Below are 27351 nucleotides of genomic sequence, written 5' to 3' on the forward strand. Positions count from 1 at the left end.
CAAAAAAAAATCAAACCCCAAAACATGGTTTGGGAGCAGGAAAAAGAGAACCACCTGCAGTGCAGGGTGCCCTAACGGAAGATGGGAACACAGAACAGTTGTACCTTTTTCTGTGGCAATGGTCACAGGCCTGTATAGTATACCATGGCTGTATGATCTCTAACATTAGAGCACTGTGAAATGATACAACATAACTATACATGGTAACCCTAAAAAGATATTACACTCTTTACAATACCTTAATACATATTTAATTCTGGGGGGAAATGGGGCCCTTGAATTTTCTCCGTCATAGCAGTTAGGAAAGTCTATTATAGAAACCATCTGATTGAGACACACACTCTTTATGGGGATGAAAGGAACTATAATATTTGACAAAAATGTTTTTTCCTGATAAGTTTTGCTATAAAATGTGAAAGCAAAATTGAGTAGTTCTGATGTAGAAATATAAAAGCTGTTATCAGATGTGAAATGCATATCGTCAAGATAAAAATTATATCCTTACAGGCTATAGGCTATTACAACCAAAGGAATTTCAAAATCCTCACTTGCTTTTCAACATTTGTGCTGTTTTGCGTTTCATGTGGTTTGGGCACTTAAACTAGTCAGTTTTACATTCTATTAGAAATGCTCTCGGACTAAAATCTGGGATCCAAGCAGCAAGCAAAGCAAGTCTAGACAATGGGCCCTCTCTAGATTTTTAGCTCCTTCTCTCTCAAGTTATGTACTACCGCAGAGGTGTTGTCTTTCTGAATCACTACTCTGGAAAGGAACATTTAAATAGGTGAAATCTGTTTTCATTAAAAACGTAAAACATCCTCAAGGAAATATTTAAATTTTCAGTTTACAATGAAGTCAGCAAGAGTTACATATCTCTGTAAATCGCATCCTCACCCATCCCCTTCGGCATTTCATATTATACACATAACTATATTTGGGACCTACATTAAATTGACAATTTCCCTTTGAGATTATAAATCTACTTCTCATTTTCATAATTCAAATGTTTTGTTTTTATCAGAAGTTGATCTGAGGAAGATCAGTATTTAACCAGGGATTGATATTCTGAACACCTGTTCAATCTACTGTGTGTGAAATGGAAGGCTCATTTGTCCTATAAAGATGACTCCAGTATAAGAGTTATGGGAACCTTTGCAGATACCAGATTCACTGAAAGGAACCATTTAAAGTGTACAATAGACAGACCATCCTTCATCATATAAGTAGTCCCATACATAATAATGCATGTACGTCAGGATTACTGGCTTGAGTAAAAGTTTGCAAGATTGCAGCCTGTGCGTTTACATATGGAAAGAAAATGTGTAGTTCCATTTAGGACTTAATCCTGCACCCGTTGAGGTCAACGACAAAACTCCCATTGATTTCAGCAGGGTTCCGTAGGTGAATGCTGAATTTGCACTGGAGTTTGTGTCCTTGAAGTCTGCCGTGTCAGAACTTTGTTTTTGCTATTCTTTTCCACTGCAATTAAAGTTTAGTTTCTTACTCACAGGTGTCTGAAACAAACAGCTAAATTAGCTAACAATCTTTCCTTTATTGTAATAGTCTAGTTTCTAGCCATATGCAGATGATTAAATTTTTCAGAGTTCCATCTGAAAATTAAAACATAATTTGGCTAATTTTTCATCTATATAACAAACCATAGTCAAACTCTACTATGACAAAACACACACACAATGGGGGGTTGAATTTGTCACTATCAATTAATGATTCTTTACCCGTTTCTCATGCAAAGATTACTGTAATAATACTACAGTTAAACCTGAAATGTGAAACCATAGCTGTTATCTTACTGGAGATCTTTGGAGAATTATACATGCAATAAACCTAGATTGTGTGCAGTAATTTTTGTTCTTTAGCAGTCGGGGGAGAGGAGAAAGGGAATCAGAGTTCCAGTGTAATCTGCATTCAGCAAAGACTAAATAATTAGCTGTGACTGACACACACCACATGGGAACTAACTTGTAAGACAACTTCTCGCAAACCTCCCCAGTAGTGCCATGTGTGCATAGTATAAAGTGTAAAACATTCTCTTTAACACACTAAACATTTTCATAAGCAATTAATAAATATTGTATATGGGGGTGACAGAACCCCTGGGATGACAGAGATTTAAACTGCAATTCCTGGTGGAGCTATTTCAGCTTGAGTTTACTACTGCTTGTGCATATTCAATGAGAATACTGTGCCCTCACTCAGCAGAGTTACTCACTTGCCCTTTATGCTGCCTCAAGTTTCTAGAGAGAACAAAGCTTGTTAGAAGCGCACACAGGAGAACTCGTTCCGAACAATGTCAATAAAAAATGGGTTTCCGACACAGATTCAGGTTTAGATGAGATCACAGGAAAGGTCATCCCGTTTTTGTACTATGCTGTGTTGTGGTGCAGCCAAAATGAAGTTGATGTACTGTGAATCCCTTGAGCGGACCAATGAATAGCTGTTTACCTCCAACAAACTTGAAACATGTATAGTGAGTAAGAGAGAAAGACTGGACTAGTGGTAATACAACATTAAGTGCCTCTATTAGATTCCCTATTGCAAATAGTTACAATTTATTTCTATTGCATGATATATTTTTGCATGCCTAAACAGCAAGATCTAGTCATAACTGTTATACTTTTAAATTATTTCACAAAGAAGAAAATTAACTGGTACCAATATTCCACACAATTTTCCTGGGCTGATTACTTGTTAAAAGAAACTTCCTTAGCTGGGGGTGGAAGATACTTCTTTTGGTTTTGTTTTTTAAAGATTTCAATCAGTTTTCCTTATACAAGCCTTTGGTATGCTGAAGCACGGGGAAAAGTTGGTACTCAAGGTTGCTTAGTCAGTAGTACACATGATTAGACTCTTGACAAATTTGCAAGATTAGGAACCAAGTGAAAGTGACTAGCTGGCTCCTGGAAATATTACTGGTATACCTGATTTTTACAACATTTTCAAGAAAAGAAAGTAATTAGACTGCTAAGTAGTACCATCCCTGAAGCCCAGAGCCAGAGTAAAACACGGGATTGGTAATCAGACATTACAGGTGATTTTTGTCTCTGTGTTTGGTGGGCCTGAACAAACCCTAACTTCCTCCTATACAATGCATGGAATGATATTGGTCCCTCTTATCCTGCACATCAGACTAAGTCCAAGAGAACCTAATTTAACCACCGTTGGCTAGAATCATACTGCACTTCACAGCATCTTTCATATGCCATGAAACTATCATGATAATTCTTGATCTCTGGCTCACCTGACAGCTCAACCCTCCCATGACTGCAAAACTTCCTTATCATTTAGAAATAGCAGTTATACTGGCACCAGATGTGTCACATTGAATATCCAGATGAAAGGCAAACACCTGGCCAATTTTTCTCTCCACAGCTCTTGACTTCTGTGCAGAAGGCCAGCACTCTCCCCACAGATTCCTCTCCACTTGGCAATCTGAAAGCTACTTTTTCTGCAATTAAAAGGATACTTTGCGCTAGGCCACAAAACCTCTTCACACCTTGTACTGCAAGAGACACACACATAACTTGACATAAACACAAGAGGGAGGGGAATTTTAAGCTTCATGATGAGACTTACAGGTGTTGTGAAATCTGCCTAACAAGGAAAACAATTCCTTCTGCTGCCGAAAGCCAGCACAGGATTAGTTTCTCACCAGATTTCCTTTCCCCAAAATGATTCCACCTGGGGGCTATGGGGTAGGAAGCCAGGAGACCTCTGGGAAGTACCAGCACTCCCCAGAGGGAGCCTCCAGGCAACAGGTGAGCGGGAAGTCAGGGGAGAGCCGGGCTGTGGCTGGGAGCCCAGGGGGCAGCTGGGCTGTTGCTGGAGCCCCCTATCTACCCTATCTGGTGATAGCCTGGCTTTCTTGTCAAGGTCACGGCTCCATGAGAGCCAACAGCCAATGTAAGTAATGCAGTTTCTGTGTAGACACTGCATCACCCTAACTACACTGCCATACGCCCTCTCGGGATGGTGGAGTTATGATGTCGGTAGGGCACTTATGTCAGCGGAAGCAAGGTTGTAGTATGTACACTGACAAAATCAGGTTGATGTAAGCGGCCTTACATCAACCTAACCGTGTAATGTAGGCCAAGCCTACGTCTGTTTTCTTTCCACAGGCCAATAGTGGGGGAAATGCCTAAAATCCATCTCCAAAGGAAACAGTTAGACACAAGTAATAATGATGATGATGGGCTCTTTATTTTGGTCAGCACTTAGAGCAAACGCACAAACTTGTGAGATTGCTAGGGAAGAAGATAGTAGTTCCATTTGTAGAAGAAAAATGACAGAACAGAGCACTAAATAGGCATTCCCAGAATTGTTCAATTACAGAGCTGCCCTATAAACTCATCCTGAAAGTACCTATTTCAGTTTTACATTTAGGGCTTAATAGCGGAGAGTGTCCTGAACTGAACAAACTGTAAAGGGAAGATATGACCTTTATGCACAATAAAGAAGAGCCTTTCAATAAAAAACATACAGCTCATAAATGTTTGCTAAGGAGGAAAAGCACATGCAACTTTCTCCATTTAATGAAACAACAGAGTGCGCCTCGTGGGAAGGTAGAAAATTGTTGTAGAGGAAGGTGGGGGGGTGTATGTAGTTTAAGTAGAAACAAAATAAGTGGAAAAAATAGTGTAAAATGGATTAAGTGCATTTTTAAAAGCCATCTATGAATTACAAGATAAGAGCTGCTGTAATTTAAAAACTTTTAACCCTGGAACTGAGCTTTATGGAATCTAATTTTGATTAAGCCCTTTCTTACAGCAAACATCAGGCTATTATTTCATAACAGATACCGAAGCAGGCAATAAATAAGGGTCACAGTATGAAAATCTTAAAGAATAAATATAGTGTATTTCTTGCAGCTCTTTTGTCGTAAGGATAGTCTTGTGACATAAGCACAAGTCTGAGAGTCAGGTGACTTGTTCTGGTCCCAGATCTGCTACAGACCTCCTGTGTGATCCTGGAGCGTCACTTAACCTCTCAGTGCCTCATGTTTCTACAATGAGGCTAACACTGTCTAACTCAACAAAGTTTAATTCTTTAGGACTGCAGTATTCTTTGTAAAGCATTTTGAGTACTTCATGTGGACACCACTATGCTGGTGCACAATATTATGATTATTAGTCATGTTGCTTTTGTAGACCTCTAGAATGAGTAGATACATATAACCCAGAATCTCTAATGCAGTCTAAGGCAAAGAGTGGTGGTATGTAAAATACAGAGGTACTTTGGCATGAAGTCCTGTTCAGCCAGTGTTATATCGTCTTTCAATCAATTCGACCAAATTCGCTCCTCCCTGGCTCTCTCACCCTATGATGCAGAGTGAAAATGCCCTGGGATCTACTCGAGCTATCAGCCTCCAGTTGAACTGTTCTTATTGAAGTAATATCAGAAAGCAGTTCAGCTGAGTTACTTTAGTTTTGTTTTTGTGGGGGACAAGGTGAAATGGGGATGGGAGTCGACCATCTTTTTCTGAAGAAATGCTGATAACTCCAGAAAAGCTTTGGCACACATCCTCTGGCCCAGCTGAGCTGTGCAATTCTAGACAAGGGGTGGGAAGCAAAGATGTCAGTAAGCGTTTGGCTACACTTGCAGCTGTACAGCGCTGGGAGTTAAAGCTGTCTTCGTACAGCCGTGTAGGGAAAGTGCTGCAGTGTGGCCACACTGACAGCTACCAGCGCTGCAGTGTGGCCACATTTGCAGCATTTGCAGTGGTGCTGGGAGTGGTGCATTATGGGCAGCTATCCCAGCGTTCAAGTGGCTGCAACGTGCTTTTCAAAAGAGGGGGGTGGGGTGGAGTGTGACAGGGAGACAGAGAGAGTGGATTTTTGGAGCTGACACTGTGTCAGCTCCCTGCCTTGCAAGTTCTAAGGACTTGAAGATACACAGCACCAACCTTCAATCATTTTAAAAGTTTCGAGCCCTTCCCCCACCCCTTTCTCATTCACTAAATGCAAATAGCCTTCAGACCAGATAAGCAGCTGCTCCAAAACGGACCCCCCTCCCCCTCTCCGGGCTGCTTCTCTCCTCAAGCAAACATTCCAAAGGGATCCCTCTGCCTGCCTCTGCTCGAGCAAACAGTAGCTGTGTTTGTTTTTTAGATAAGCAGCTCCTGGGAGCCCCGAGTTCACAACAAAACAAAGAGTGTTATTTTTACTTAAAAAGCATTATGGGAAGGTTCCGGAGGTCAGTTACAGCGTAGTAAGATTAATCACTGTTTACATTGGCACCCCAGCGCTGCAAGAGGTGGAGTACAGCCAGCGCTGTAGCCAGGGAGATACAGCACTGTATGTGCCTTGCCAGTGTGGACGGGGGGTAAGTTACAGCGCTGTAAAGCCACCACCAGCGCTGTAACTCTCAAGTGTAGCAAAACCCTAAGTCACCTTTGCAGTTCCTGATCCTGTGGCAGACAGGCACTGGTCCTAGTCCCTGGAGACAGATAATGCAGCCTATTTCAAGCCATGCCCCTTCATCGGGGACAGGGAGAGGAGAAGATTTGTGTAGGAGTCACTTTACTGTCCTAATGCCACCTGTGGATTCCCTTATGACAGGGAAATCCTCAACTGGCCAACTAAACCAGATTTAACTCTGCTTTGCACTGCCAGAGGGAGACATGGCAGACTTAATGCATCTGAGCATCTGGGCCAAGGTTTGGCAGTGGCTTCTCACAGTTTTTCAATTTTTAGATTGCCGTAACGAGAAATGGGCTTATTTAAATTTTGAAAGCATATAGTGTACATGTGGTAGCTATTTTCAGCAATACCTGAAATCAGTATTTTACACTTTGCTTTATGCCCCATTTTTCAAAACTGGATGCATGCAACTGCACACACAAAAATGTGTGTATATAATTTGTGTGTATCTACATGTGGAATCACAATGTGTTAGATGACCCCCCAATGGAGTGATTTGCTACACATCAGTAGTTCTCAGACTTTGTATGGTCAGTGGAGTCCTTGGTTGTGGTCCTAAGAATGAAACATTTAGAGATGCAATCAGTGAGTGACTGTGGTGTTTGAAAGGAAAATGTCCCACAACAGCATCTTTCTCTTACAAAGGAGCTTGCATTTTAAAAAAGCTACCAAATAAGTGCACTACACAATTATATTTGCCACCATTATCCAAGTATGAAATATGCTTCTTGCTTCAAATTGTTCTTGCTTCCATCCTCAGAACAGTATGAATTATTAGATGGGTGTTTCAGGTTAGGATCATTTCAGGTGGAGCGCTATACTTGAATTTGCAGCCCCTCAGTCAAAAAAGAGAGGGCCAGATTCTCGTCTGCTGTAAACTGGCATAGTTCCATTGAAGCCATTTGCCGATTTACAGCAGCTGAGCATCTGACCTAGACTGTCTACGGAGACAGAGCTCGTATTTAAGGATAGACATAGAAATGGATACACCTTTCAGTCCTTTGTATGAAAGGAAAACAGTATATTTCACGGGGAACTTCTCACATATCCTCAAACACGTTCCTTCTCCTTCCCTGATATCTCCCAACAGACTTCTGACTTGCTTCCTTCTTGGAGTCCCATCTTTCACTAATATGCTTCAAAGGGCATTTGCTTCCACTTCTGAAAATGTGTTTCAGAGCCATGCTTCCTCTGCGATGGGGCCCCAAACTATTGGCATTTGCTCCACAATTCTCTGTCCTGCTATACTATATATGGTATGCATATCACTGGAGAACCACCACAGTGTAACAGAACTTGCATTTTTTTCACATTATCAGTGCCAGAGGCCAGCAGACAAACATCTAGACACCACAACTGGTCTTCAGTGGTATGGAATAAAAGTGTGCAAGAAGAGAATGGAAGGAGGTTGTGTGGAGGAACATATAGTGAGTATCTACATTAGGGAGACCTTGAGGAACAGGGCCAGAAAGGCAGGAGACCAAGATGCCAATAATATCCTGGGGGATTACAGGAGGGAAAGAAAAATGTAAAGTGGGAAGTAAAGAACATATGGCCTGTTGAGGGTAGGAATTGTATAGGAGGGGAATACTGAATGAGATGGGGATATAAGGAGGCACCACTGAGAAAGAGATTGGGGAGGAGAGAGGAGTAGCTTTAATAAGTATTGTACACTTCATTGCTCATCTGAAAAGAAAACACTCTTTAAACCTTTTGAGGTTTCCTAAACTCTAATTATATTGCAATTTTATTTAGGGCTTTAGATAATGAGCTCTGGGAAATATTTTAATATCCCAAAATTATGAACATAATTTCAAATTTGACTCTAGGGCTAATTTTACTCTACTTTAAAAAGGACTGTAGACTTAGTAAGAGTAAAATGTCCAAATTTCGAATTCTACAGCTCTACATTTTCTATGTTGCATACAATTGCAATGTTCAGCAGTGCTACAATATTTGAGGGCCTACGTGTTACCATTTTAAATACAGATTTTTTGTGTGTGGCCATTTCTAAAAGATTGGTGCTGGAACCCTACCCCAGAGGTTGAATGCAAAATAAAATGAACATCCATGTTGGGAAGACACACCTGTCCAAACGTACAAGTATGCACACATGACTGCACAAGAATGATCTTTACATGTTGCTACATACCTTCTAGCATCCATGGAACAGCAACCATTTTTGTGTGTGACTTATAAAAAGTGTCTGAGCTCCCTCAACTGGATCTGAAGCAGTAGTTTCATCTCTGTAACCTTTTCCTAGCTCTGTACTAACATCACTGAAGTAAACAAAAAACTTTGTATTTATTTTGGCTCCGCTGAAAATAGAATGGTTTGCATGGATAACTTCGTGAGAAGTGCAGTATAAAAATCTAGATTAAATTAAGATAGAGCTCATTATGTAGATAGAAAGACTCTAGGAAAAGGGGTGGGCAAAGAGAAGTATCAATCTTTGACATCTGAAAAGGTCAAAATCTGCAAGAAGCTATATCTAATAGTTTCTAAGAGCAAACAGAAAACAATAATGTTTATATAATACATTTAAAAGGCAGCTGACCTTTTAACTTTATTTCAATTTGTTACAAAACAAATTTGGCCAAAATCTGAACTGGTGTAACAGATACAACTCCACTGAAAGTAAAGGAGTTGTGCCTGTTTGCACCAGTAGTGAATTTGAACCAGTGTTTCCAAGGAGCAGTCTCCAAAAACTTGTGTTTTTCAACCTCAAGTGTCTACTATCCCTGCATTATTGAGCCTGAACTGGCCAGAAAACAATGGGACTGTTTATTCAATATTAAATGCTGAAGGTCACAAACAAGATGAATGCCAGGTGCATATCTTTTATACACTGCTCCAGTTCCTTCACACGTAACTATACACATATGCACACACATTCCTACTAACCTATGTAATTTAATACATCAATGTGATGGAATAACATTTTCCCAAAGGAGTAATTTAGGGCCTGATCCCTTAGTCCTGCCATACATGTAACACCAGCTGACTTTAATGGAAGTGCTGAATGAGGGTGGGCTTTCATGATCCAGACAGACCTTATTTACTCTTTGAGTGAAATTCACTCCTGAGCATAGGGATGAATTTCACCCACTTGGTGTGGCCCACTGGAAGACTAGACATTGGAAGGAAGAGGGGGGCTCTGGAGGCACCTGCATAATTGTGTGAGAAAGGAGATGACAACGGTGGGGACATTAGACAGGTACGCTGGTTTCTTCACTCTGAGGATCACTGATGTTCCTTTTATTATGGTGCCTAGATAATTTGGTCATTGTGCCTTACATGCAAATACTTAAAAAAATGATGATGTTCATGGTGAAGAAATAGGACTATTGATGGACCAAAGGCAATGGAGAGAGGGAATTGGGGGCATACTGAAGATATGGAAAAACAATGGGGGGAGCCTCAGACAGCTCTGATAGTTCATAAGGATTAGAAATTGCTATACTGGATCAGCTCAATGGTCCATGTAGTCCAGTATCCCGTCTCTGATAGTGGGTGGTACCAGCTGCTTCAAAGGAAGATACAAGAAACTCTGCATGAGGTAGGTGAAGTTTCTGAAAGATGGAGGTTAGTTTATGCCCTGAAGCATGCATCCAAAGCTCTTCTTCATGTTTTACATATGTATTACAACAATGCTGAATACTCTTATCATATATACATCCAGTCTTTCTGTGAATCCTTCTATGTGCTTGACTTTAATCATATCTTGTGGCAATGAGTTCCACGGGCTAGAAACAGTTTTCCTTTCATCCATTTTGAATCTGCCACCTTTTGGTTTCATTGAATGTTTCTGTATTATGAGATGGAATGAACAGAGGTCACCAATCAGATCAGCATCGGAGCCCTGACAATGGGAGGTGTTTTGTAACAGGAGTTGAGGGCACTGTGCACCATACAGGATTCCTGGATTTGTCACCTCTCTCTCAACCTTTTGAGGAATGCCCAATTCTGTTGCAGAGCTGTCTAGGGCCAATATTCTCAAATTCTTTTTCCTATATGTGACTGCAATGTCAGCAGTATCTCTGCAGATGCAAAAGATAATACATTGCTTTCTCTCTCTCTCTCTCTCTCACACACACACACACACACACGTACGTGCGCACAGACACACACACCCCTGAGCACAGTCAACTCTACAAAGGCAGACATAAATCTGATTAGATCCTCACTAACAAATAAGGAATAGCATTACTGACCGGAAATTCAGTGACATCACAGTATAAGCCAGGGTGCAAAGTCAAGTCCAGCATGCTGGCCAGGGAAGAGAGACGATAGCTGGGTTATGAAGAGGGAACAGCACTTTTTTCAATTTGCTGTTACTCTAAAGAAAATCTTCTGAAAAGGGAACAGACTTTCCACAGTGTACTTACAGTCATGACTATTATCTACCTCACACGCAACGTAACTCAAGGCATGCTGGCCATAAAACTTAACAGGAATTTTAGTCTCCTAGAGCAGTGTTTCTCAAATGTTTTGTGCTGGCGATCCCATCTGGGCTTCCCCCCAGTAGAAAAACTTGTGACGCCCTACCTTCAGCCCCATAGGGCTCAGGGCAGGGGCTCCAGCTCTGGGCTTCAGCCCTGCTGACCCCATCGAAATGGAGTCACAACCCACAGTTTGAGAACTGCTGTCCTGGAGTAAAACTGGGGTGAGTGGAGAAAGCAGAAAAGTTAAAGTGAAAAAACAAAGCTTCTACAATGTAACTTCAGAACCGGGGTTAAAATGATAGGGAAAATCTTTTAATATTTAAAATAAATTGACAATTAATTAAAATATTTGTATTTTGTTTTAATGAAGACTGTTAGTAATACTCCTCCTTCTCAACTGCCAGCTCTAAATATAACAACTTTCAAGATTGGGCCCTAGTTTTTCCTATCACAGTACTGATCCTGCTCCCAGTGACTTCAGTGGAGAAAGATGAAGCGCCATAGCAGTACAAAATGAAGATGAAATGAGAATATCTATCCTTCTGCATTTTGTACTGCTGTATTTAACAAAGTTATATTTAATAAAAGAGAAAGTTTGTGACCTCCCATGCCAAGTTTCAGCTTAGAGTAAGTTTTTACAGACAAGCTATAAACTAGAGCCCTGCATGGGACTTTTAAAATCCTGCTCCCGCTATTATGGCAGAGGGTTCTGTGGGATCCCAGGCCTGCTGCAGAGCTCTATTTTAAATCCCCTAATTAGGAGTTTATAATGGAAAGGCAGACTGACATTTAACTAGAGTGGTGCTTTTAACAACAACTTTTACATTTGTGTTTTCTTGGAGGCTGAATGACCACAAAGTTAACATGCTGTATATTCTGGTAATAAAAATCTGTTGAAAACAAAAGGTCATTTTATTTCCTCAGATAAGAAGTAGTTAGGTTTGTATTGTATGGCCACGACAGTATAAGGACAGGATAATTCTTAAAGGAGAAGTTGATATGTCAGATGGCTGGTGTTTTTTGTTTTCAACTCTTTAACCATGTTGTAAAGCTTTGCAGTTCATAACCTGTAGTCACCTATCGCTATACACTACAGATTTTAATACAGGTTCCCAATTTCAGACAATCTGATGTGATAAAAATCTGAAACTTACAGTAGCCCATTATATGGGCAAACTATTCATTTTATATTCACCTCCTTGTTGTATCAGTGCAGAGGTCATCTAAAGAGGGGGTCTAATTAATCATGCTGTCAGAGCCAATGAGGAGGAGCATGCTAATAGGACTTTTATTTCACCCAGGAAAGCAGCGGTCTGACAGGAACTAGAAAATATGGCCTTGGTGTTGCTGTTTATTAGCATTGCTGAGATCAGTGGTAATGGGAGCCAAGCAGCTTATGTTTGATAAAGTGCTGGATGTCAAGAACCAGCAGCAATCAGAAATTAGACTGACAAGAGGCAAGACTCTCACATTATTAATAGTTGATAAATACAAAACGAGGTTTGGTGAGGGAGACAAACGAAAACATATTGTGAACTAGCCAGGGCACATGGATGTTCAGAGAGAAGGAAAGTGAGTCAAAAAACTCCCCAAGACCGGTCTCACTGACTTCTCTACTGCCCTCATGTAAAAAAGCTGATTTTTTTTTAAACTAAATGATATGCCCACATCAAAAAGTAATACTAGCATATCTAAAAGTGCCTGGGTGTGAGGCACAAGAGATGCTCACAGATATTAGGAGGGCACTGGACTCTTGTTAGCAGCAGTAGAATTTGCTGTGTGTGTGATATGTAAAATTTGACATTAATTATTTTAGTAATGCACCCCTATGCGACTCCTCAATGTGCAGTTTATTTTATACTTCAGGCCAGGCTAGTTTTTTTTTTTTTATAATTAACTACTTTCTCAAGACTTTTTAATTAAATTTTTTTTACAAGACTATTATTTCCAAATGGAGAGAGAGAGAGGGCATTAAATAGCCTTCTCAACAGAGAGGTACATGGATTCACAATTGTGTAGGATAATATAATCAAAATCCTGCCCATAGTAACATCCTTTGGCAAGGTTTAAGCCAAATGCCTAGCACCAGAAAAAGGATATGTGCTGCAGAGGGCGAACGTGAGACATTGTTGGGATATAAAACTAGATTCAGAAAGGGAGGTAAGACTGAAACTTCTGTGTTGAGGGGGGAAAGCTCTAATGTTTATGGCTGCTAGTGTGGATCCAATTATCTTCATCCTGAATTGTTTCTTTTTCCCCCCTGAGAATACTCTATTGTCTAGATCAGGGATGGGCAAACTATGGCCCGCGGGCCGGATCCGGCCCTTCAGGGCTTTGGATCCAGCCCGCGGGATTACCCCTGGTGGTGCTGCAGGCCCGGCGCTGCTCTCAGAAGCAGCCCCCGGGCCGGGAGGCAAAAGGCTCTATGTGCGCACGCAGAGCCCTCTGCCCCCACCCCCAGGGGCCGCAGCACTTCCTGGAGTGGCGTGGGGCCAGGGCAGGCATGCAGGGAGCCTGCCTTGGCCCTGGTGTGCGCCACTGCTACCCCGGAGCCACTTTAGGTAAGCGGCACCGGGCTGGAGCTCAAACCCCTCCTGCCCCCCGCCCCCCAACTTCCTGCCCTAAGCCCTCTGCCTGTACCTCGCACCCCTCCTGCACCCAACTCCCTGCCCTGAGCCCCTTTCTGCACTTCTGTGCATTCCAACCACCTGCACTGAGCTCCCTGCTGCACCCTGCACCCCGTGCAGCCCAACTCCCTGCCCTGAGCCCCGTCCTGCACTCCGCACCCCTCCTGTATCCCAACCCCCTTCCCTGAGCCCCCTCTTACACTCTGCACCCCTTCTCTGCCCCAATCCCTTGTCCTGAGCCCCTTCCTCCACATCCCGCACTCCACCCCCCTGCCCTGGCCCTGCATACAATTTCCTCACCCAGATGTGGCCCTTGCCCCAAAAAGTTTGCCCACCCCTGGTCTAGATCTTCCTTTTGGAGCCCGCCATAAACATTTGTAATCCGAGGTTGCAGAATCAAGTTCTGTAGCCTCTAACTGATGTGACCAAGTTGAAGGCAGCTGAGCACAACTTCTGTTCTGACAATGAACAAGGGTACAAGTTAATTCCCACTCTAATAGTGGCTGTTGTGATGTGGACACCTGTCCAGTATTAAGTGGATTGAAACAATGAACTTTTTCTACATAAGCCAAAGCCGTAATCAGATGGTAACAGCTTTTGTGCAGGGCTCATCTGGGCTGGATTTGAATTGGTGATCTAGAAATAAAGTATTAAGCCATACTTAAATGTACCATTTTTAGTAATAAAAGTATAAAAGATATGCACCTGGCATTCATCACTCTGTCATTTCATTAAATGAATATGAACTAACCAGTCTATTATTAAATTATAACTCTAATGGGCCAAATTTTGCCCTCACAAAATCCGGAGGAATATACTGAGCCAGAGCTTCAACTGGTGTAAATCGGTGTAGTTCCGTATAGACTTCACGTATATAGCCTACACTTTGTGACTGAAGAGTTAAATTATGCCCTTAGTTTTGATTAGCCAGACTAAAGAACCCATGGCACTATAGGAAAAGAATAGAGGATGTCTTTGCCAACATCCCTATCCGCAAACGATAGGCTCGAGTGTCCAAGACTATATGTAAATTATTATGGAGTACATAATGGCTGCCCATTTTGCTGCCCTCTTGCCTGACTAAAGATGCCATGAACCAAAGTAACTCAGAGTTCCATCCCTTGAACAATATTCATTTCCTGCCTTGGTTTTTTATAATGCCCCACTTTGTTTACTGTATTTGTTTGGCCTGAGTGTGACCAAACCAACCGTTTCTTCAAAGGCTTCATAAAAATGCCTTCTTCAGATTGCCTGCTTACCTTTGCAGGGCTACTATTGTTATTTTAAAAGAAAAAGGAATCTTCACCTTAATCGCAATGACATTGCTATAGGAACCTTATTTACAGTATGAGAAAAAAAATTCCTTTCTTACAGCCTCGTTCAATCTAAGCCTCATTTAACTAGTGGGACATTTTTACAATGGGTTTACTGACATACTGTGATAAATGGGTATATAACATCCTTCAACAATAGCCATGGCCTTAGCCATAACCACAATGTGTATAAACACTGCATTGGTTTTAACAATGCACAGTCCTGAATAGTAGGAAGTAAAGTAAAACAGAACACAAACATTGTTTCTAATCCTCCCCCTTTTTTTGGTGGGAAATGGAACATCCACCAAAAAATTATGAGAATTAAAAAGTTGAAGTTTCTAAATAGTACAGGAGGCCTTTGAAATCCTGACCCAGGCAGGAAGCTTTCCTGAAATTTGATTCTTTTAAGATAAGAGTTGGCAGCAGGATGAAAGCAGCCCTACCCTTGTTCTCTCCACCCCATGTCAGAGAAGTGAATGGAATAGCTTATGAATACATGCAACTCACCCACCATGCAGGAGCCACACCGGTGCCTATTTGTCCTGAAATATCAGTATTAGGTTACTGTCCAAATCAAAGTAACTGTTAGCCAGCATGAACTTAATCCCAGAAAACAATGAAGACCAGAGTAAGGTTTTTAGAGAGTTTTAACAAACTTTACAAACTTCAGTGTAATGCGTGGAATTAAAGGACTTCTCTGTGGGGACTGCGCTTTCAAAACACTGGACACCTTTGCAATGCCTTATAACTTGCTGCAGAAAGGGAAGAAGGGCAGGGGTGCCATAATTATACTATGAACTAAAGTTTATTTATCCATCTCAATTGCTTTCCTGCTCATAGCTGGCCTACTATTTAATTTAATATAAAATATCACAGTGCTGGACATGGCGAAGCTACAGTATTTACACTGGAGACTACGCTCTGACATTCTGTCTAAATGAAATTTCCCAGTTGTCCCAAACACTTTTTATCTTGCTTTTATGCTAGCAGTTTGAAATGTCACTACACACTCCTCTCAGTGACAAATGAGCAAAGGACTAGAAAACCATCTCGCTGGTTCCCCCAGTGAAGCAAGCCTGGCACATGTGAAAACGTATTTTGCATGCTGGCTTTTGGTCCACCCTCAAACCTTAAATGTAACTGAGACAAGTATTAGGACTTGGCTTCATTCAAAAATCTGGTTAGGAAAACACCAGAAAATATGAATACACTAAGGGCCCAATCCTGTAAATTACTGCCATGAGTAGTCTCATTACTGCAGTAAAAACAATGCATCAGTAGTAAGAGTTCAAATGATTGAGCCATAAGTGACCTTATTAGGTACTGTAAATTACTTAGACTGAGTCTTGGGTAATCAGATATGAATGAAAAATTGAAGAAAACCCCTTCTACAAAACTTCTGTTCCAGAAACAAATACACTGAGGCTAGATTCTGCTTCCATTGAAGTTCATGGGCGATATGCTGGCAGAGAGGACAGCTGGGGATTTCATGTGACCCACACACAACCTTTATGTTACCCTGGCTATAGCATGGGCTATAGTGAAGACTCAAAGCTTTTAAAGTTAAACTTTGTGGACTTGAAAGCAACAATATTGAATATTTTATGAGAAGCCTCTGAAGGGCCCTAACAGCAATATAATGGCTGCTTTCTTATAAGCACTGCACATGTTCAGTAGAAAATAATCTGAAAGGTCTGCAGAATTTCCAGATATTGATACATAATTTTGTTTTAGGTGTCAGATTTTATATATATCTACCATATTAGTTACCATTCTGAACTGGGATGAGGTCAGACTGCATCATGAAGATCTGGATCCAAGTTTTCTGACATTTAGAACTAGAATTCTTCAGTAGAAGTTGTGCTACTTTTTAAGAAAACTGTTTCTGAAGGGTTTCTCATTGAGTTAACTATTTCAAGCAGCTGTCTCTATTGCTCTTACATTGACAGTATACAAGTGAAAAAGGTAAATAACTGATTTAGTTTGTCTTTTTGAGATCAGACTCTGTTGGTCTTCATTCCTATTTGGAAGGATTTAGTCTTCAGGGTAAAAAAAACCCAAACCCTTTTAACGTGAAATCCTGGCCCCATGCAGTTAATGAGAGCTCTGTCATTGATTTCAGTGGGGTCTGGATTTCACCTCAGGAATTTTTCCCACAATCAGCATGTGATGTTGAACTCCTATTTTCCCCATGCAAAGGCAACCAGCATTTTGAAAAACAAATCACTGATGCACTGCCATTGGCTTCAGTACTGCAAATGCTTAAGCTTATGCATAACTTTACTCGCATGTGCAGTTGCTTTGAAGCCAATGGGACTATCTGCACGTGCAAAGTTAATCATGGGTGTAAGTACTAGCAGGACTGGAGCCTTAAATAGTGAAACTGGTCTAAACCTTTTATATAACACATTCCAGCTGCAGTCAAAAAAATAAATGGCTGAGCTTGACTGAAATATCTCAGGACCGAAACCTGCAGTCCTTAATCAGGCAGAGCTCTAGTTAACTTAATAACCTATTCCTGTTCTCTTTGAGAGTTCTGCCTGACTAAAATCTTCACGACTGAGGTACTAATTCTAAAGCCCATTGACATCAATGGGCTTTGGATTGGGCCCGGGGTGGCCAGATATACAAAAGTACTTGGGCAGCTAGCTGCCAAATGGGATTTTCAGAGGTTCTCAAACTTCAATTCACCGCGACCCTCTTCTGGCAACAAAAATTACTACATGACCCCAGGAGGGGGGACCAAAGCCTGAGCCCACCAGAGCCCCACTGCCCTGGGTCAGGGGGCCAAAGCCGAAGCCCAAGGGCTTCAGCCATGGGTGGGGAGCCTATAAGCTGAGCCACACGCCCCAGGGCTTCAGCCCTGGGGCCCCAGCTTGTTTAACGCTGCCCTGGTGACCCCATTAAAATGGGATCCTGACCCACAGTTGAGAACTGCATTCTAACCTGCTTAGGCACTTTTGAAAATCCCAGGAGGCACCTGTCTGCATCTTTAGGTGCCTGTACACCTTAGTAAATCTGGCCCTGGGTCATCAACAAAGACTTTGGGCCAGATTCCCAGCTGAGTTATGCCAATTTACACAAGCTAAGAATTACAACCATCTTGGTTATTTTCCCACCAGCTTAGCCCTATTTCTGACCCCAAAGCATATCGGTCTGACATTTTGTTAGACACCCATCATTTTGTCAGACACTCCGTACTCTGGCTTTGGCCCTCCCCCCCCCCCCAAACATTTGGGAGTTCTCTACTTATTAGCAGTAGACATCCATGATAAAATACAGAACACCCCCTGCCCCACTGATATTACAAGGATGTTTTAATTTTGATGGAACTGAACTCAAGCTGTAGGAAATGGTGATACCAAACCAGAGTTGCTACATGGTATTACCACAGTAGCATTTCTTTTAAAAACTATAGACAGAAATTCTGTTCTTCCTAAAGGGGAATGGACCAAATTATAGGAGGCTTTCACTTACCTCGCTCACCCAATGATACTTTTGTATTCATTTATGAAGGAATTGTTACTATAGGGTAACTATGACAGATAATGATAACAGATAATATGGTATTATGCTAACACAATATCTTTATAGCAGACTGATGACAGAATTCTTTTTTTAAAAAGTAGAGTGTTTTTAAGATCTGGTAAAAAAATGTACACAGATTCTTCTTGACTGACGGAACATAAGAATGGCTATATTGAGTCAGGCCAGTGGTCCATCTACTACAGTCTTACAACAGTGGCCAGTGCCAGATGCTTCAGAGGAAACAAATGGAACAGGGCAATTTATTGAGTGATCCATCCCCTGTCATGCAGGAAGGTCTCCTTTGATGCTGGCAGGTTAAAAATAATTCTCACAACTTCTGGAAGTTTGGTCCTAGAGATGTGTTGTCTTCCATAAAATGATACATCTTACTACTCTTACTGAGCCTCATCTGAAGCCAATGGGAATCTCTCCATTGACTTCAATGGGTTTTGGATTAGACCCATCATGTATATTTGTATGTAATGTAAATGTAATCTGCTTTTTGTATTCTTTATGGCCCAGCTTTCATTTATTCTTCAAAAACTAAAAATCTTAAATAATATTAATTCCAGTTCAATATCCTATGTTAATTAGGAACTATTAAGCATATAGTTTAAAGTGGGAACCTGTAATAACTCTTACTGGGCCACTATATCAGAATAGTGGAGAGTGATGTCATATGTTGGGCACAAAGTACTGAGAGTCAAGACTTCCAGGTTCTAGTCCCAGTTCTGACTAATTACTGGGATGAAACCCTGGCCCCACTGAGGTCAATAGGAGTTTTGCTGTTGATTTAAATGGGATTGAATTTCACTCTAGCTGACTACTGGCAAGGCACTTCATATTTTTGTGATTTTGTTTATACATCTGTAAACTAGGCATAACCTGCCTCTTTGTTGTGAGGTTTAATTCATTAACCTTGGTAAAATGCTTTGAGTTCCTAAAAGAGGCAATACAAGGGCCACATCCAATGCCCATTGAAATTAATGAAAAGATTCCCATGAACTTCAGTGAACCCTGTACCAGGTCTTGAGTGTAAAGCAGAAGCTTCTATAAACCAGAAAAATTGTACATAAAAAAACCAAACCCATAATTATGTTAACTGATTATCACTGTAGCACATAATAAAATGAGAGATGAAAAGATATCTATACAGAATGCATAACAGAGAAGCAGAAACAGAAAGAAGGGCTGGATCCTGCAAACACGTGGTTCATATGAGTAGCTCCACTCAGTCCATGTTATGAACACAGTTACGTACATACACAGGAATTTGTAGGATTTGCAGGACACACACCACACACACACACACACACTTTTTTCTCTTACCAGACATAGATGTCTTGGTATCACTTTCGAACATAATTTCTATCTCATCTATTCAAGTCTCTTCTGAACACCACCTGCATTACAGTAACATGTTTTGAAAGGGCCAGGGACTGGTATATAGCATCAAATCCTCATCTTCTGTTTTAGCAATAAAATGAACACAACTGGAAAGCACAAAATAACTGTTTCCTGGTATTCTGATGTCCTCCTGTGGAGAGTCTTGACTTCCAATACCACAGGAAACGGGGACATCACCTCCTATACAGCTGGGCTCTGCAAACTCACTGCATGTTGGGATCCCAAGCTGGGAAGTCATGGTCCTTGAAATACCAGGTATGAACTTGTGCAAGTTTAAACAGCAACTCTTCAATTCTGAACAGTGAAGAGCTGAGTGTATCCAGTGGAAGCCGTGGAATAATAAGTTTAGATTTACTGCTCACATTTAAAGGAGAATTCTAAGTTTCTCAGCAATCCTAAGGGCTGGTGTTTTGAAGAATTATCATGTTAACTCAAAAACTCAGACGCTAGAATGCAACATCAAGAATCAACAGTCTCTATAAATTACAGAGATTACCTTTCTAGCCAGTATTTGCAGTAATGTATTAAAATCTTTTCACCTGAAATGTTACTATCTAGAAAAGGACACCCTCAATATATTTACATAAAAAAGCTAGGTTGTATTACTTGAAAGCTGTGATGTGAAACTGACAAAAGCAAAGAACAATTAAACTTCATCACAACCAGGGGTGGCTCTAGAAATTAGGCTGCCCCAAGCAGCGCGGAGCGCTGCGCCGCTCCCTCTCGGTCTCCCCCCGGCCCCTCCCCCCTTCGGCTCGGGTTGGAGCTCCGGCCGGGCCAGGGGGGGGGGAGGGGCGGACCGAGCCGCAGCCGCGCATGACGGGAGCCGGACGGCCGGCGAGCGGGCGGGCCGGGCGGCAGGCTCGGCTGCGCCATGCCGCGCCCGAGCCAGCCGGCCGCCCCCCGCCCCCCCCCCCTCCGCTGCAGTCAGTCGCGTCCGCGGGTCCGTCGGGCGCCGCCGCCCCCGGTGGACCTCGGGCCGCACGCCCAGCGCGCCCCCCCCCCCCCCCCCCCCCCCCCAAGGCTTTGCCCCCTTTGCTTTGCTTGGTTGGCCTGCCGCCCCTGATCACAACCAGAAGAATGTTAAATGTCCAGACATTTATTTACCTGTTGCCACTTAAAGACATAGGCTTTGCTATCAAGGATCAGACCAATGGTCTAATGAGTTGGGTATTATGCCTCCAGTGGTGATCAATAGTTGATACTTCAAAAGATGGTGGGGGAAAAAAACAGCATTCATTGCAATTGAACTCATTGCCTCTGACCAATGGGGCAATCCAAGTGACCCCTGAAGCACTACATTTGGTTACTCTTAATATGAATGATTACAATTATTACAGGTCATAAAATCGTCCAGCCTTTTTTAAAAAATCAGCATAATGTCCGTGGGTGAAATCCCACCCTGTTTTGTGATGGTGCATTGAAGGAGAATGTAAAGCCTCTTCCAGAGAGTACCAAGGTAAAATAGCTATCAAGACCTAGCTACTGTGCTTGCCAGCATTTCACAGCCATGTAGGATTGTAGTCTGCCAGCTGAGCGCATGACCACCCTCCCCACTCCAGATCAGCTATGCAGTAAATGGCATGAGCTTATTAAAGTGTATGCCCCCACAAACCTCAACCCTTCTTGTCTAAGGTTGGTTTGAAAAGCATCATACCAGCCAGAACTTCTCTTGCCACACCATCATCAACTTAACTCCAGCAAGGAAAGGCAGGCTGTAGCTCACTATGGAATTATCCTTTTTAATCTGTCATGTGTTTTCTGTAAATTCTTATCATTTCACTATTCATGACTGAAAAATGCCGATGTTTTCACTGCTTTATCAGCCTCACAAGAATTCCTGGCTTTACCAGCTGGTCACTTGAGTGTGAGTTTCCATTTATTTTTAAATATTTTTTTATGTGGTAGAATATTTTTTATGTGTAGCTTTAAATAATTAAGAACTAAAATTAAAAAGAAACATAGTGCAATATGGGCCATATGATCTGCAGGCAACCATTAGCATAACAAAGCTTTTTCATGTTTCTCTGATGTAACTAAACTGAACTCTAAGCAGTTCTAAGCAGCTCAGAGCACAGGATTCAGAGAAGGGAGCATATACAAGAGAGACAGATGGACAGGCAGGCTGTGTGCATGTGTATTTGTTAGTTGTTCAAACTCATCAGCAAGTTTATCATGAACAGAGCTTCACCAGAAACTGCTAAAGTTACCGTAATCAAACAATTTTACTTTCACAGTGTTAATCTGCAAATATTAGTGTATTTCCCCTCTGTTCTCAGTGCTTTTCCATACCAGATACAGTCCACTTAATCTCTGGTTTCTACAATGCATTTATAGTACCACCCACTGCTCCGGACTGCACGGCATGCTCTCTTTCTACACCTTGCTGCTGCTTATCTACCTTATCCGCTCAGGAAGAAATTTCAGCAATACTCTTCCTCTGGTCACTGATATCTCTGGGAACCAAATCCATTAAGATATTTCTGACCCCTACTCATGCTATTTTAACTGTCTGCTGTACAGGAAGCAACTGATAAAAATAGGATTACAATGCCCTTACAGATGAACTAGCAAGAGGCTTGATTGTGATTGATGCCTGAATAAATATACACTAGCAGACCCTACATTTCAACACAGCTTTTGATAGAAGGTGCAAAGGAGTGTAAGGTTTTCACTGCCTAGACGGCAGTATTCTTTTCTCAAAGAAACCTTTGGAAAGAACCTAACCACTATGGAAGCTCCTGGGGTATTTAGTTTGTTTTAACCTCTTGTTCTTTCATTTTAAAGTGCTGGGTTGTTGGTTTTTAAATTATCATTATTCTGTAGAGGGTCAGGCAGGGTGTGTTTGTCTTTTCTCTAGATGCACCTGAGCATTTGAATGCAGCTCTAAATTCCGTCAGTGTTTTAGAATTGTTCAATTCTGAGATTTATCAGAGAGAGAAGGAACAGCCAAAGAGTTTAGAACTAGATCTAAACTTCCATGGAGTTTGCAATCTGGAGTTACGGTTCGGGATTTTTGTTTTTCGGCTAGAGTATATGCGGTTCGTAACTAAATTGCATGGATGAACTCTCTGGGAATGATGGAAGTCACTGAGAGACAATGTATAGACTTCTTTCTGAGCAATCATTTTACAGTAATGTAATTTTTCCCTTTTTTCAGTAGCCTGCAACTTTGTACCTTACTATGAGTGGGAATGTAATCTATCCTTCCTTCCTCCCAGCACAGAGAGTCAGTGAGTGTGTGCTGTTTTAAGTTCCGTTCTTTTTTAAAGCAAATACTCTAGAAGTATTTAAGGTGTAGTAGAAATAAAAATACATAGTTTGCTGCTTCCTTGTGATAGCAGCAAGAGGGCACAATATTTCCATCAAAATATTTGGGATGTTTTTACTAGCAATGCTCCCTTAATATTTCAATATAGATTCAAGTTGACCTGCAAGCATTGTTTTAATGAACTAATTATCAAGTAATGTGCTTCTTGCCTCAAACAGCAATTGCAAGAGGTCAACTCAACCTAGGGCTCATATTTATATGTCAGTTTTGGAGAGAGTTGTGTGATTTCAGGACACTTACATTATCAATTCCAAATAGCACAAGTACTCCAACAGTCTCTATAAAATGCCATTTTTTTCATTCTGTAAAAATAGACACCTGTTTAGCTCACCAGTGCCAGGATGGAGGCAAAGCACTTCAGCAGGTGTGTAACTTCAATAACAAGAATAGTTCCATTAATTTCAATGGAACCATTCACTTGCTCAGAGTTAAGCACACATTAAATGCTTTGTTGAAATGGGATCCAAATCACCCTATTGAAAATAAAGTAATAGTAATACTTAGTACTTTACCTGTCCCAAGCACTCCTCAAGCATTGACTAGTTAATCCACCCCTCACAAAACCCCTGTGAAGTAAGCATTGTTAGCCTGTTTCGCAGATATGGAAATTGAGGCAGTTATTACCCAAAGCCTGCAAGCATCAGAACCTGGGATTTGAACTCATGACTTCATAACCTCTCAACCATGTGCTGAGTCCTCCAGACACCCAAACAGCATTAGACTGGAGCACAGGCGACATATGGCAGATGACTAGTAAGTGGGATTTTTTTTTTTTTTACTATTTGCAGTAGTTTTGCAAACAACAGCAAAAAAAATTACATTTCACTGACTACTGCCATCTGGTACTGTTAATTTAGGCCCAATCAAAATAGATAGGCAGACAGATAGGCTACTTCAGTTTTATCTCATTGTAAGGTCTAGATTACAGTAGGCCCACAAGCAGTATGTCCGTACACCTTCTTTTAATGACTCAGCTGTGAACTGCATTGTACTGCGTTCCAACCTAGCTCTTCCAAATAAACGCTCCAGTTTTATAATACAAAATTAAATCTTGGCATTGCGCACGTAAAAATCAAACTGCAAATATATAAAATTTCCCAGGACATCTTATCCATCTGCTGACAATATAGATGGTTATCCAAGTCTGTCCTCTGTAGATGTTTGCAATATAATGAACAAAGCAAAAGATTTGTGTTGTTGCAATTTAAAATGTGTGAATTTGAATGAAATATAAACTCAAAGCACTAAAGGCCAAATTATTTCCTCAGGCCCCAGTTTAGAAAAGCACTTAAGCCATGCTAATTTTAAGCATGTGCTTAAATCCTGGAGATTTCTATGAGATTTAAAGGTGTACTTAAAATTAAGGCACGTGCTTAAGTGTTTTGCTAATAAGAATGGATTTAAGCATGTGGTTAAGTGCTTTGCCTAATCGGGGACACACAATTGTATGCAGTGCTCAGTGATTTCAATGGGAGCTGTGTGCAAATGTCTGAGACCAAAATTTGGCTTTTAATCACCTAATTACTACAAGAATTTTAACCAGGAACTGGTCATATAGATTGCTTGATGATAAGTTGCACAGTAAAGGTGAGACTGTCAAAAGTGCCTTTGGCATTTGCCTAACTCTACTCACAATCCACAGAAAACTTCGCATTGACTTCAATAGGAGCAGAAAGAGTATTTTTGAAAATCCCACCCTATCAGGACCTGCACTGAAGTAAAATAAAAAACTCCCACTGACCCAGTGCTGCTGGCTCAGTCTAAATGAGAAGTAAAAGATCAACATAGATGGCTGAATTATGGAGCTGCTCCTCCAAATCGGTGAACGAAAAATAAAGACAGTGGATATGTACAATTAGTAACAAAGCTTGCCATGTTAGCAAACAGCGATGGGGATGCTTGGGGATAGTGAATATCTCTGGCTTGGATGATATGCATCTCAAAATTCCATAAATTAGTTACAAATACACTGTATCAATCAGAGCAGTTATTTTGAAATCAGAGAAATGGAGAACTAGAGGACTGAAAAAACCCAAACAAATGCAGTATTGACCTGCAAATACAAATTAAGGAATGAATCTGAAAATTATCAAATAGTTGGTCTAAATCCAGTGCTGAAAAAAAGGTGCAATCATATTCTAAAAGATAACAGAACCATATGTGTTAAACAGCTTAGGTTTACAAAAGACACATGGATTACAGCTAAACTTATTTTTAAATAAATTATGAAGAGTGGACTTCAGTGAAACACTGGATACAGTAATCAAAAAATGAACTCAAACTGGCTTAGATATGAGGACTGTCACATGGATTGAACTGTGGCTTTAGGGCCATAAACAAAGGGATTGAAGTGATGTGGGGGAGGTGCTCAGTGGATTGCTGTGGGGACTGGTATTAGGATCAGTTTTACTTAACATCTTTATTAATGATTTGGAAGAAGGGATAAACAGCACATTAATTAAATTCACAGATTGTAATACATTAGGAGGCGTTACAAGCACAACAAAGCAGAGAGAGAAATCATGCAAAAAGGACCAAGAATTAAAAATATGGGGAGGAAACAACAAAATGGGATTATTCATGGAGAAAGACAACTTGATACATCTGAGGGGAAAACAATCCAAAATATCGATATTTATTGGGAGAAACCTGGAAAGCAGTTAAGTCAGAAAAGACTGAGGTGAAATAGTTGATAGCAAAATATGTATGAGCTTGCAGTATGACAAGTGAAAGTGATTTGGAGCTGCAGAGGCATCACAGCAGAGTGCAGCAAGATCCTAAGTTGCTCCTCTCTATTGGAGTACTGAAACATATGCATTGCTACACCAGAACAAACCAGCAGTCCATCTAGCTAAGTATCTCTCTCAACATATATTACACTGGCAAAATTGCAGCTGGAGTACTGCGTTTTGGTTCTGAGCCTCTCAATACAAGATTATTAAGAATGAGGGAATATACAGAAGAGCAACAGAAACAAAGGGAGGAGGATTTACCCTCTTCAAGTACTTATAAATAACCTGTCTATACATATTTAATTCTTGAGAATTACACATGTATAAACAAGGTCTGATAAGTACTTGAAGAGTAAACACACCACAAGGAAAAGGAATTGTTTAGGGGGACCAATCTGGGTATAAAACTTGGAGTAAAAGAATGAAAAGTGTAGGTTGAATATCAAATATAATTGCCCATCAGGAACATCTAATAAACTGAGGAACAGTCTCCACGAGGAAATGGTTAAAGACCCAGTGCTTGAGTTATTTAAAATGGACACAGCACTCAAGAATAGTCCAGGGAACAATCCTACACTAGCAGGATGACTTATTAGGGCTCTTCCAGCTATAATTTCTATGATTCCATGATATGAGTTCCAAAGACAATAAGCAGAGAGACAAACCTCTGCAAAATTAAATCACTGAGAATCAACTAGAGAATGGAAATTAAATCATGGAAAAGTATTTTCTTCTTTGTAAGCATTAGCATTAATCACATGCAAAAGTAAAATATTAGTTAATTTGATTCTCTCTGCCTTCCAGACGTGGGTTGAACTGAATCAATGCAGGAAGAGCAATTTCTCTGATAGCTGGGGAAATGATCAAATAAAATCTGTAGATAAAGCTAGTGAAAATGAAATGACCAAAAAGAAAGATACAAAACCATGTTTTGGGGTTTATTTCTTCTGAGTTCCTAATAAGTACAATAAATGAAAATCTGCACACCAGCAGCTTCCTAGCAGTTTGAGTGGAAGGTGGCTACACTTAGTATTTAATGGTTTGGGGATTTTTCTTTCTAGTAATTAATTATTCTATTTATTAATTTTCTTTTTTTGTTGTTAAATTATTATTATTGTTTTGCAAGCCCGTAACACGTTATCCAGGCTTCTAGATTTTGAGTACTGCTAATATATGCCTAATTCACACCAGGAAAAAACAACAACAGTGTAACTAGTGGAGAAATCCTTAACCAACAGGAAAAAAAATAATAATGTGAAAGATGTGTTTAAAGAACAATACGCTTTGGAACCTATTCCCCTTAATTGCTACGAAGCAGGCTACTGGGTGCACATAGGCCACTCAACTATTCATCTCAGTAGCAGATCCTGGTAAGATATGCACTGAAGGAATTATGTCTGGACTGTGTCAAATAGGGGTGTTGGTATTTAACTGTGTTCTGTAGGCCATGAAAGGTCAAACTGGACAAAACAGAGCCTAATGAAGCAGCTAGTATCTGGGGGCGAGGAGACACAAAGCCTTTCAAATT

General features: G+C 40.9%; 1 protein-coding gene across 9 annotated transcripts in view; it reads right to left on the reverse strand.

Moving 5' to 3' along the window:
- MPPED2 (metallophosphoesterase domain containing 2) overlaps positions 1-27351 on the reverse strand; it is a 169882-nt gene that overhangs the window by 10846 nt on the left and 131685 nt on the right. The gene's annotated exons all lie outside the window — the stretch shown is intronic.

This window comes from Mauremys reevesii, linkage group 4, assembly GCF_016161935.1.
Source record: "Mauremys reevesii isolate NIE-2019 linkage group 4, ASM1616193v1, whole genome shotgun sequence".
In the NCBI taxonomy this organism is placed as follows: Eukaryota; Metazoa; Chordata; order Testudines; family Geoemydidae; genus Mauremys; species Mauremys reevesii.